Source organism: Asterias amurensis, chromosome 19 (genome assembly GCF_032118995.1).
Source record: "Asterias amurensis chromosome 19, ASM3211899v1".
Lineage (NCBI taxonomy): Eukaryota > Metazoa > Echinodermata > Asteroidea > Forcipulatida > Asteriidae > Asterias > Asterias amurensis.
Genome location: NC_092666.1, coordinates 9,925,036 through 9,937,377, shown reverse-complemented (window position 1 = coordinate 9,937,377; position 12,342 = coordinate 9,925,036). Strand labels below are relative to the sequence as shown.

The 12,342-nt window shown below is 36.5% G+C and overlaps 1 pseudogene; it reads left to right on the top strand.

The window, feature by feature from the left end:
• Positions 1 to 5,112, top strand: part of LOC139951421 (uncharacterized) — a 32,004-nt pseudogene extending 26,892 nt beyond the window's left edge.
• The last annotated feature ends 7,230 nt before the right edge of the window (positions 5,113 to 12,342 follow it).

The following is a 12,342-nucleotide window of genomic DNA, read 5'->3' as shown; positions in this document are numbered from 1 at the left end:
TTGTAATTTTTAACAATAATGAATGTAAACTCGCCAATTTAAGTTTTTTAACTTCTGTCGTGCAATTTTGTGATATTTTTAATAAACCTTTATGAATTGACTTGAATTGAATTGAATTTTTTAAAGATCAGTGCTGTATGTTCATAACGAAACGCTCACGCTGTAAACTTACTCTGTCGACACCGTATAACATTCTGTCACATTTCCGACCATATTTTTTATATATAAAATAATGATAACATTTTATGATAAAATGTTGGTATTTTTTGTGCGTTTTTTGTGGGTTTTTTTTTTAACAGTTTAAAAAAGAAATCGAATGACCCCTTTCAGTAGCATTTGATTTCGTACGAAATAGAATTGGCTGGTGGTTAAGTTAATTGGCTGCTCATTTTCCGAAATTGACCGAGAAAGCCTATAGTTTGCAAGGAAAACGTACATGATCATTGTATAAATTGTACAAGGCCATTTTGGTGACCTGGAGGAAAACTTACCCCGGCAGAAGGGGATGCTCCCTTATCATCCTACATGATTGACAACACACAACTGATCTAAGAAGTTTCACCTATGAGTGTCACTCAACAACATCATGCTGCAGCGACGCATTATACATCTGTAAACTTACCACATCCGTTTTACATTGAAACTTTGTGCTACATTTCCAAAAACATGTCAGAAAAGAGAATTAATATCATTATTCATTTTGTTTAATCGGTGTACGGGTAAAAAACAAAATTATTATAATTCTTTATCCCGATGCAAATTTAACATCTCTTATATAATTATTTATTGTGTACAATGTTTTTTAATGCCAACTTTCTTAATAGCGTTCATTGTGTTTTCTTAAAGCCAACTTTGGTGTTCAGACTGATGGAAAACTTACGCCAGGAGAAGGGGAGAGTGCTGCCTTACCGTGCTCTGTGATCGACAGCGGCACAACTGACAAGAGAAACTTCACCTTTGAGTGGTCACTCAACGACACCGTCCTGCAGTCTTGCGATCCATCAAGCGAGGTCATTTATCCCGTCGAACGGACGGGGAAGTACGCGCTTCATCACGGCAAGACAAGCTGTAATCTTACGATTCTAAACTTGAGTTTGAAAGACGAAGGAAGATACCAATGTGACGTCCATGACTCCTTCTACAACCAGTCCAACTACAATTCTACAACAATTGACTTCGGGGGTAAGTTTGCAAAGTAACGATTATTCATTTTAAAACAAGTTGTAATGCCGGATGTATCATGACACCAAAGTATTCACGTTGCAGGAATCCTTGATGATGATAATCTTTTTCTTCTATTAGTTTTGGTTAAACCACAGTATGTCAGGCTTCTAGTGTGCTTTAAAATGTGGCACAATCTCTACCAACGATCCCTGCGGGCTGGATAAAGGGAAGCATGCTTGACTTCAATCACTGCCTTTACCCTATATGTTTGCTGGATCTACTCGTTAAGATAGTGTATCAAGAAAAGCAATATTCTCAAAGACTATAATGTTGTTGTTCTTGTCTCTTCCTAAAGCAAGACACGGCACAACATTCAACAAGACACATTTTGTGGCAGTGAAGAATGCTCAACAAGCTATACACCCAATGGAGACAGTCAAAGGCCTATACTAAAAACACTGCCTAATTTTATTTTAACATGAAATTTATGTTTGGATATCATTTATAGATCAACCGGCATCCATCACAACATTGCCAGCAACAACAGACTTGAATGAAGGTCAATCAACGGGCATAAGCAGTTTGACGCTAAAAACGGGACCAGGTGAATCAACTTTAAATAATGCAAAGGTCGTGGGTTCGAATCCCACCCGAGTCTCCAGAGACGAAAACATTTTCGTGACTTGTTTTACTCCTTTCTCAAAAACTACGGCTGCACCTCATGGTTTTTGAGAAAGGAGTAAAACAAATCACGAACATAATTATCATCTCAGGAGACTCGGGTGGGGTTCGACCCCACGACCTTTGTATTATCAAGCAAGTAATATTTTAAGGGAAGCTTTCTAACATCATAATCTTCAAATCGTGTAAGTTTCATTCAAATCTGTGGACATTGTGTTTTGTGTCCTACAAAAAAGTACCCAGACCCTTTAAAGGCAGTGGACACTATTGGTAATTACTCAAAATAATTATTAGCATAAAACCTTACTTGGTGACGAGTAATTATTGGGGAGAGGTTGATAGTATAAAACATTGTGAGAAACGGCTCCTTCTGAAGTGACATAGTTTTCGAGAAAGAAGTAATTTTCCACGAATTTGATTTCGAGAGCTCAGATTTAGAATTTGAGGTCTCAAAATCAAGCATTTGAAAGCACACAACTTCGAGTGACAGGGGTGTTTATTTCTTTCAATATTATCTTGCAACTTCGACGGCCGCAACTGAGCTCAAATTTTCATAGGTTTGTTATTTTATGCATATGTTGAGACACACCAAATGAGAGGACTGGTCTTTGACAATTACCAATAATATCCAGTGTCTTTAAAGCAATGTGTGTTTTGAACTCGTAATTAAATTATTATGTGTTTGAAGTGTCAGGAGCTACTCCGTTGGATACCATTTCTCGGAGAGACATTGTTTTGATCACAGCAGTGTTGTCATCTGGACTTTTCCTGGTCGCAATTAGCCTGATGGTTGTCGCATCGAGGCTTCGTAAAGATCGTAAGGACCTGTCATATTTAGAGATTTAGGGATCTCGTAAATTAGGGAAACAGGCCTATAGGTTTTCCAAACAAATTTCAGCAGAAAATCCTTAAAAAGGTCTATAAACCACATTTGAACTCATGTATTTAGCCAGAATTAACTCAAACTAGAGTTTCTTTTTGCCACTTATGCAATTATTTAAATTCAGGGAAGACATGATTTTGGTTTTGTTTTCTCTCAGATTCGTTTCAATTAATAAATTGCATTGAATAGGAATGCAGGACTATACACTGTGAGGATTCTTAATTTCTACTTATGGGCGTCAATCTGTCTGTAATTAATAATGGGGACATTAAGAGTAATAACATATTATGGCCTGTGGTCAAGAGCCCCTGGTGGGGTCATGCCCTTTGCGGGGGTTCAGGGGTTGGAGCACCCAAGAAGCCGTTTAGTTTAAGCATGTCTGGTAGGCCTAGTTCGTCCAGAAGCTGTTTGGCCAAGTCTATTAGCTCTCCTTGCTATAAATGGTTACATCTCTGAGTCAGAGAGAGGGAGAAACATGTTATTTATCTCAACCTTAAGACACTTTACCCCAAAATCTATGTTTTCCCCAGGTCATTCTGCTGTCCAGATCAACCAAACGTAAGTAACTCTACATTTAGTGCAACATCCAGTTATTTATTTATTTGTATTTATTCATTTGTTTTGTTTTTATTAATATTATTTTGTTTTCCATTTTGGGGGAAGGCTGGCACTATCATCCGACTGATACGTTTGATTGTTTGTTTGATTTTTGGTGGTTTGGTGAAGAAAAAGTAAAACGAGGAAGTTCAAAATCAAGGAGGAGGTTGCACATGGGGCAAAAATGAAACTTCAGTATTTATTTGTATTGATTCATTTGTTTTGTTTTTATTATTATTATTTTGTTTTCCACTTTTGGGGGAATGCTGGCATTATCATCCGACTGATACGTTTGATTGTTTGTTTGATTTTTGGTGGTTTGGTGAAGAAAAAGTAAAACGAGGAAGTTCAAAATCAAGGAGGAGGTTGCACATGGGGGAAAGTGAAACTTCAGTAAAACAAACTAAAAAACTCAGATATCATTCTCCATTAAATATACTGAGCAAACTGTATATTAAACAACATAACCACCTAATTAAACCACACCGGCTCTTTTCAGAGCCACCACTCCCTCAAAGGAGATTACATGATTGTACCCGCAAGTTTACTATTTAATATTTATAGTTACTTCTTAACAAAATCTTGTTTAAACAGCAATGATGCGAACAGAGCTACTGTGACCTTCAGACAAGCTCCTTCACCAGGAAGCATTCGAATTGGACCCAATCTGTCAAGCAGATTTGAAGTCCAAGGTAAACAAAAATCAATACATAGTAAAATCAATAATATTTGTAACAATACTGGTTTGCGTAAGTTTTGTTAGAACTACAACTGTTTAAAGCCATTGGCTTTCTGAACAGAACAAAAATTAAAAGTTCACAGATTTACTAATAACTTACAGGGTTTACATAAGGTAATGGCGAAAGACTTCCCTTGAAATATTATTCCACGAAATGCTTTATTTTTAAAGAACACATTAAAACAATCATCAATTCTCGATATCGAGAATAACGGATTAATTGTAAACATGGCGAAACATGCAGAAACAAGGGTGGGTTTTTCCGTTATTTTCTCCCGACTCCGATGACCGATTGAGGCTAAATTTTCACAGGTTTGTCATTTTATATAAGTTGTGACACACAAAGTGTGGGCCTTTGGAGAATACTGTTTACCGATGTTGTGCGTTTGGAAGAAAACTCATCAAGAGAGCAGATATGATGCTTTTGGAGATGTTTCATCCATCAGTTAAAAATATGGCTTTTGCGGTGTGCTGCTCCAGCTATAATTTTTTTTTTATGTTATGTACTGGCCTTCATTTTCTGCGAAATAGCAACAAATAATAAACTACACGATCATTAAAAGGTATATGTAGGATTTTAAGATGTGCGTGGTGGAAATACGATATAGAAATGTTTGCGGTAACCCCATGTAAAACCATTTAAAAGGTGTAAAATGATCGTGGTGTTCGTTTCATTTTGTGTGTCTGTTTCAACTATGATTTCCAAAAAGATGCAATTGTTTTGTGTTCACTTTTTAAGAATGTTGCTGTTTGTTACACAAAAAAGTTTAGTTAAAAGTTGTTTTCTGCGTGTATCCGTTGAACATTTGGAAACCGTTTTTTGTATACCGTTTGCATATTGCCTAGATGCAGAAACGGCTTACGAAGAAGTCAGGGAGATTGGCGAACATGCAATATCGACAGCCGATAATCGCAACGTCATAGCCCATACATATGCCGAGGCGAGGCTGTCATTGGCTGAAGGGGAAGATGAAGCCCAAAGCCCGCCCCCACCGCCTCGTGGGATTTTTAACCAACCACCTCATTGGATGTGGCAATGAGCACTATGTCAGAGGCCCTTTTCGAAACCACGGCTTCGGCTTTGGATTCGGCTCGTGCTAGCTTGGCCCTGCTTTGATAATTGTGCGTGCTTGAGTACGCGCTCCTCTGAAGCTCTGAAGCCCTGAAGGGCTTCAGACGAGCCTAAGCAGTGGTTTCGAAAAGGGCCACTATAGTTGCTTACAGTGCGACAACAGGGACGTCTTTTTGTATAACTCATTTCTAAGTACTAGTAGACTATCATTTTTAAACCAGTGGTGGGTTTCACAAAGAATTAAGACTAGTCTTATCTCGAGTAAGGACGAGTTACTCGTCCTAATAATAGGACTCGCCTTAAGTTTTTAATATATCCTTTAGTCCTAAGTTAGGACTACCCTTAACTCGAGTCGTAAAATTCCTCCCATATTCTCCCAACAAAACTCTATCCCGGTAAAATAATAACCTCCCGGATCTTCCCAAACAAATTCTTCCCTGAAACAGTATTTTGTAGAGTCAACATTGTACAAATCGCCCAAGTCAAGTCATAAACGTGCTCATGGATGTGTGTATCCGTATGTAATGCTTTATTCGCAATTCACATGACGTCCATAATAAAATGAAATAGAAAGTATCATATTCAGTAATAATATTCCTTATCCTTGTCAATTATTATTGCATGATCCAAAATCAACAATGAAAGCTGTTCTGAAGTGAATTCAATCTCCTTTGCGTGATGTGAACTGACACTTTTGTTTGATCCAGTTTACGATCCAGTTAATTATACACACCAGACAATTTGCTTAAAGGAACACGTTGCCTTGGATCGGACGAGTTGGTCTATAAAAAGCGTTTGAAACCGTTTGTTATGAAATGTATATGGTTAGAAAGATGTTTTAAAAGTAGAATATAATGATCCACACAAGTATCTCTCAAAATTGCACGGTTTTCTTTTTACGTCGCGAACTATCACGGTCGGACATTTATGGGGGTCAAAATTTTGACTCCCATAAATGGCCGACCGTGTTTTTGGACGAGGTAATAAGAAAACCACGCAATTTCGAGGCATATTTGTGTAGATCATTGTATTCTACTTTTACATCATCTTTCTAACCATGTGCATTTTATAATAAACGGTCAAAAAACGCTTTTTAAAGACCAACTCGACCGATCCAAGGCAACGTGTTCCTTTAAAGGCACTGGACACTATTGGTAATTACTCAAAATAGTTGTTAGCATAAATACTTACTTGGTAAAAGCAATGGAGAGCTGTTGATAATAGAAAACATTGTGAGAAACGGCTCTCTCCCCATCTCTCTCTCTCTCTCCCTCTCTCTGAATTAGTTTTTGATAAAGAGTTATTTTCTCACCATAAAGATATTTGAATCGAATTCGAAACCTCAGTTGAGGTATCGAGTTCAAGGCATCTGAAAGCACACAACTTGTGCAACAAAGGTGTTTTTTCTTCAATAATTATCTCGCAACTTGTACGATTGGAACGGCATTGTTTTACGTTGTGAAATGTGTAATAAACTAGTCATAGTAGCAACCCAATTTTTAATGTTGTTGTTTTTTTCGGGGGGGGGGGCAACTTCAAAAGACTGCAACTTAGACATGATAGGATGTATTAACTTTAGGACAAGAAAGCACTGTAATTACTTAAATGTTTTTACTGTCTTTATTATATTAAATGTGTACATTTTTCTTAGGATTATATTACATCGTCTGACATAAATCGTTTACTTCAAATTGTATAAGAGAGATGTACTTTTGAATATAGTTTAAATGAAAAAGTTGTGTTAAGTTTACCCTTGACAATGACTCACTGATCTTTTACACACACGATTGTGGCAGAGGTGATGTCTTTTTTTTCACTTCTTTTTTTTTCTTCATATCTTTCGTATTCTTGCCCCGCTCTGACTGATAATTAAGAGTCAGTTCAGGTAAATAATTGACATAGTTGCTCACGGTCAAAAAATGATTTTTTTTAATACTTTGTGGGTGGAAGGGCCTTGGGGTGCAAGTAAACAAAATTGCATTTTCAATTCCATATGTAGCCCGTTGCCATGGTTACGGCTCATTTTGTTTTTTGGCCATTTTAGGCCGATTTTGGGGTCTGAAAAACTGGATTTTAGCTCATATTTACAACTCCACCCCACCAAAATGCAAAATTATTTCAAAAAACCTTTTATATCACTACAAAGTATCATCCTTGGCCTTCGTTGAGAAAAAAAAAATATTGCTTTAAATATCACCCTTGTGCTATTTTTTCATCATGCATTACAGTATGTTTTTAGAACTTGCAAAATCGACATTTTTACCCTATTTTTGGACCCCAAAATGTCAACTTGCCAGGGGTTTCAGAAAATTCTCCTTTCGGCTGTGATTAGGGCAAAAATTGGTCTTTCCATATCTGGTGTCAAAAACTTGGGCAATTGTATCCTGTTGTGACAGTACTGCCTCAAAACTAGACTTTTTTCCCAAAAACGTGAAAAATGCCTTTTTAAGGGTCTTTTCACATAGTATCGATAAACGTGTCCACGGTAAAAAATAAGGAACATTTTTCTTATACTTTGTGGATGGTAGGGACCTGGGGTCCAAATAAACAGCGTTTACATTTCAAATAATAATATAACACGTTGCCATGGTAACAGTTTATTTGTTTTTAGGCCACTTTAGGCCGATTTGGGGGTCTGAAAAACTGTGTTTTAGTTAATATTTACAACTCCACCCCACCCCACCAAAAAACAAGCATATTTATGAAACCTTTTCCATCACTATAAATTATCATCCTTGGCTTTACTTGAGACAAAAAACCATTGCTATAAATTTCACCCTTGTGGTGTTTTTTGATCGTGCATTAGAGTATGTTTTTAGAACTTGCAAAATCAACATTTTTACCATATTTTTTGCACTAAAAATTTCATTTTTGCAGGGGTTTCAGAATATTTTCCTTTCGGTTTTGATCAGGGCCAAAACTTGTCTTTTTATTTCTTTTAAGAAAAACCCGGGCAATTGCATCCTGATGCAACAGAACTGTTTCAAAAATAAACCCTTTTCCCCGAAAACATAGAGAAATGCATTTTGAAATATTTGCTTCATTTTGAATTTATAACATTAAGAAGTTAGTAATAATTCCATCAATCTGGCAGCTTTTCATAAGCACTCTGTAGGCTTAGTGCATTACCGAACATTGATCAGGACTTGTTAATGACCTAAATCTTAGAATTTGCCCCGGCCCCACCCCGGCCCCGGCCCAATCATATTTCTTGACATTGCATTAAAAAATAAAAAAAGTTTGGTGAACAGCGCCTCTTTTTTGAAAGTCACATTTTTTTAATTTCCCCTTGCACATCAAGAAAGTTTGTACTGTCTTAATTTATTATTGGTCCTCAGAATATTTCCCCTTTGGTTGTGATTGGGCAATCATTATGGTTTGCATGTCTGCTGGGGGGAAACACTTTGGTTTATTGTATTCTATTGTGACACTTCTGCCTCAAACATGGTAATTTTTCCAAAAACAAGCAAAAATTCATTTTGAAGTTATTCCTTAGTTTGAATTGATAAAAAACAAAAACGAGCATGCTTGTTAAAAAAATATGGCACTGTTTCCATGTTCTTTAAGTAACATATAAAAAGTTTATAACCATGCTTTGCCACTGAGAGTTCTTGTTTTGTCATGACTACTTTACCTAGTTGTACAGGTATGATTCACATTGCAAGAAGAGAAGTAGTGCGATGAGCATTCTTTACTATTCTTGTGTATACATTTGTACATGGCCTTTTAACAGTCTTCTTGGTCCCCTGCTCGCTACCAAACTAAACATTTTCATCCCTATCAGAACAAAGAGGCTCTAAAAGTGAGCTAGTACTGTGTCCAAATTCACCTGCTTTGGCCTTCTGTAAGCAGTTCCCCCAACCATGGTGGGGTTCCTTTCAGTTGTACTGTTGCAAACAATAAAAGAGTTCAGCAGGTAATGTATGACAATGTTTTTTGTTGATCGTTCTCAGAGACATATATGCTAATTATGAACTAGTAAGATAGTGAATGGAAAAAATAATCAAACTAGCCCGAATAAACTTTTGTCACTGCAAATGCATCTTACTTATTTATGTTGAGCAGGTGCAAGTATTTACAACTTCTATCCGTGTTGTTTCATTAAAGGAACACACGTTGCCTTGGATCGGTCGAGTTGGTCTTTGAAAAGTGTTTGTAAACGTTTATTACAAAATGCATATGATTAGAAAGATATTTTAAAAGTAGAATATAATGTTCCAGACAAGTATCACTCAAAAACATCTTTCTAGCCATGCATTCTATAACAAGCGGTTACAAACGCATTTCAAAGACCAACTTGACCGATCCCTGGCAACGTGTTCCTTTTAAATGATCTCTTACGCTCGTCATGCAAATCGTTAGTATCATTGTTTTTAATAAGATCTTGGCAAACTTTTCCAACACTTTTAAGCAGGCTTTTTAATTTCCCACATTTGTGTTGGACATGATTGGATGCTCCAAACCATCTGCCTCAAGCACAGAAACTACATTGTTTATGATCTCTATCTCTATGAAAAGTTTTACATTTGGTAGCAGGCAGGGACCAAGGTGAGTAGGCCCTGTATTAAAGACAACCTGTAAAGAATGCTCATCGCACTCTACTTGCAATGGGAATCATACCTGTACAATAGGTAAAGTAGCCAAATCAAGAACTCTCAGTTTCAAAGCATTGGTTATGGTTTGGTTGGATACCATTATATACAAACTTTGTATTCATTACTCAAAGGGCATGGAAACAGTGCCAGATTTTTAACAAGCATGCATTGCTTTTGGAAAAATTACTATACTTAAGGCATGATCAGTCACAACAGGATACAATAAACACAGTGTTTCTACCCAGAAGACATGAAAATACCAATAACAACCGAAAGGGAACACTTTCACAAAAAGAGGCGCTATTCACAAAACATTGTTTTATGCAATGTCAAGAAATATGATTGGGGCTGGGCCTGGCAAGATCTAAAAATTAAGGTCATCAATCGTTCCTGATCAATGTTGGGTAATCCACTAAGCCTATAGAGTGCTTAGGAAAAGCTGCAAGATTGATAGAATTATTACTTTTTAATGTTCGAAATTCAGTATGAAGAAAACAAAAATTCAAAGTGTATTTTTCTGTTTGGGGAAAAAAGTCTGTTTTTGAGACAGTACTGTTAACATCAGGATACACTTGCCCAAGTTTTTCTACCAGAAAAAAAGACAAATTTTGGACCTGATCAAAACCGAAAGGAAAATACTCTGAGACCCCTGAAAAAAATGACATTTTGAGGGCCAAAATATGGTAAAAATGTTGATTTTGCAAGTTCTAAAAACATATTCTAATGCATGTTCTAAAAATAGCAAAAGGGTGAATTTTATAGCAATATTTTCTTGTCCCAAGTAAAGCCAAGGATGATACTTTGTAGTGATGGAAAAGGTTTTATGAAATATTTTTGATTTTGGTGGGGTGGAGTTGTAAATATTAACTAAAAAACAGTTTTTTCAGACCCCCAAATCGGCTTAAAGTGGCCTAAAAACAAATAAACTGTTACCATGGCAACGTGTTATATTATGATTTGAAATGTAAATGCTGTTTATTTGGACCCCAGGTCCCTACCATCCACAAAGTATAACAAAAATGTTCCTTATTTTTTACCGTGGACACGTATGTCGATATATGTGAAAAGACCCTTAAAATGGCATTTTTCACGTTTTGGGGAAAAAAGTCTAGTTTTGAGGCAGTACTGTCACAACAGGATACAATTGCCCAAGTTTTTGACACCAGATATGGAAAGACCAATGTTTGCCCTAATCACAGCCGAAAGGAGAATTTTCTGAGACCCCTGGCAAGTTGACATTTTGGGGTCCAAAAATAGGGTAAAAATGTCGATTTTGCAAGTTCTAAAATCATACTGTAATGCATGATGCAAAAATAGCACAAGGGTGATATTTAAAGCAATAATTTTTTTTCTCAAGGAAGGCCAAGGATGATACTTTGTAGTGATATAAAAGGTTTTTTGAAAAAAATTTGCATTTTGGTGGGGTGGAGTTGTAAATATGAGCTAAAAACCAGTTTTTCAGACCTCAAAATCGGCCTAAAATGGCCAAAAAACAAAATGAGCTGTAACCATGGCAACGGGCTATATATGGAATTAAAAATGCAATTTTGTTTACTTGCACCCCAAGGCCCTCCCACCCACAAAGTATAAAAAAAAATCATTTTTTGACCGTGAGCAACTATGTCAATTATTTACCTGAACTGACTCTTAATACCATTTTGGAGGGTTTGGGGTTGTGTGTTTTTTATAATGGAGGTATATAAAATATTAAACGGCCCTCACAGCATGAATTTTGTAATCATTACACGACTGTAAATTGTTTTCATTCTTGAATTGCTTTCACTGGGTGTTTTTCCCTAAAATATAAGTCACGCCACATTTATTTGGCATCGTGCCTAGAAAATCACGAAACTGCAAGTCTAGTTGCTGAACACGCAAGTTACTGATAAACAAAACTGTTTCCTTTCATGGCATTGGAGGTTTCTAAAATAATATGCATTTCAACAACAATTGATTATTAAACACTTTACAAAACAATTGTACTTTTTTCCTTGATATCTGTCGAAGAGAGTTCAGTGGCCAACCTTTTCCAATGATTACATTGACATATTTTAACATTGCCCCAGCATGTGCTTGCAGCTCTCCTATATTTACAAGGATAACTTATTAATTAAGTGCTTATATAAGCAAGCAAGCAATTAGGGTTAAATTAACACAGGTAGTGCCTTAACGTTAATAATTGTAAGAAAGAATGCTAAACAAAACAATCTAATAACGAAGCAGCTTCGAATCATGTGCTGAGAAACGTACCATTGGATGTTTCAACCAAACATGTGCCCCGCATGAGTCTCTGGGTCGAGTTGCTCCATGAATAGCGTTTGAAACCGTTTGTTATAAAATGCATACGGCTAGAAAAATGCTTTAAAAGCAGAATAAATTTATAATAATCCACACAAAAAATATGCCTCGAAACTGCACGGTTTTCCTTTTACTTTGTGAACTAACATAGCCGGCATGGCATGTTATTCCATTGGACCATGTATTGTATAACAAACTGTTTTCAAAGACCAACTCGCCCGATCCAAGGCAACGTGTCCCTTTAATGTTAATAAATTAAAGACCGTTTTCACGATGTGACGAGTCCACCACGCATTATAAATAATCAGATTAA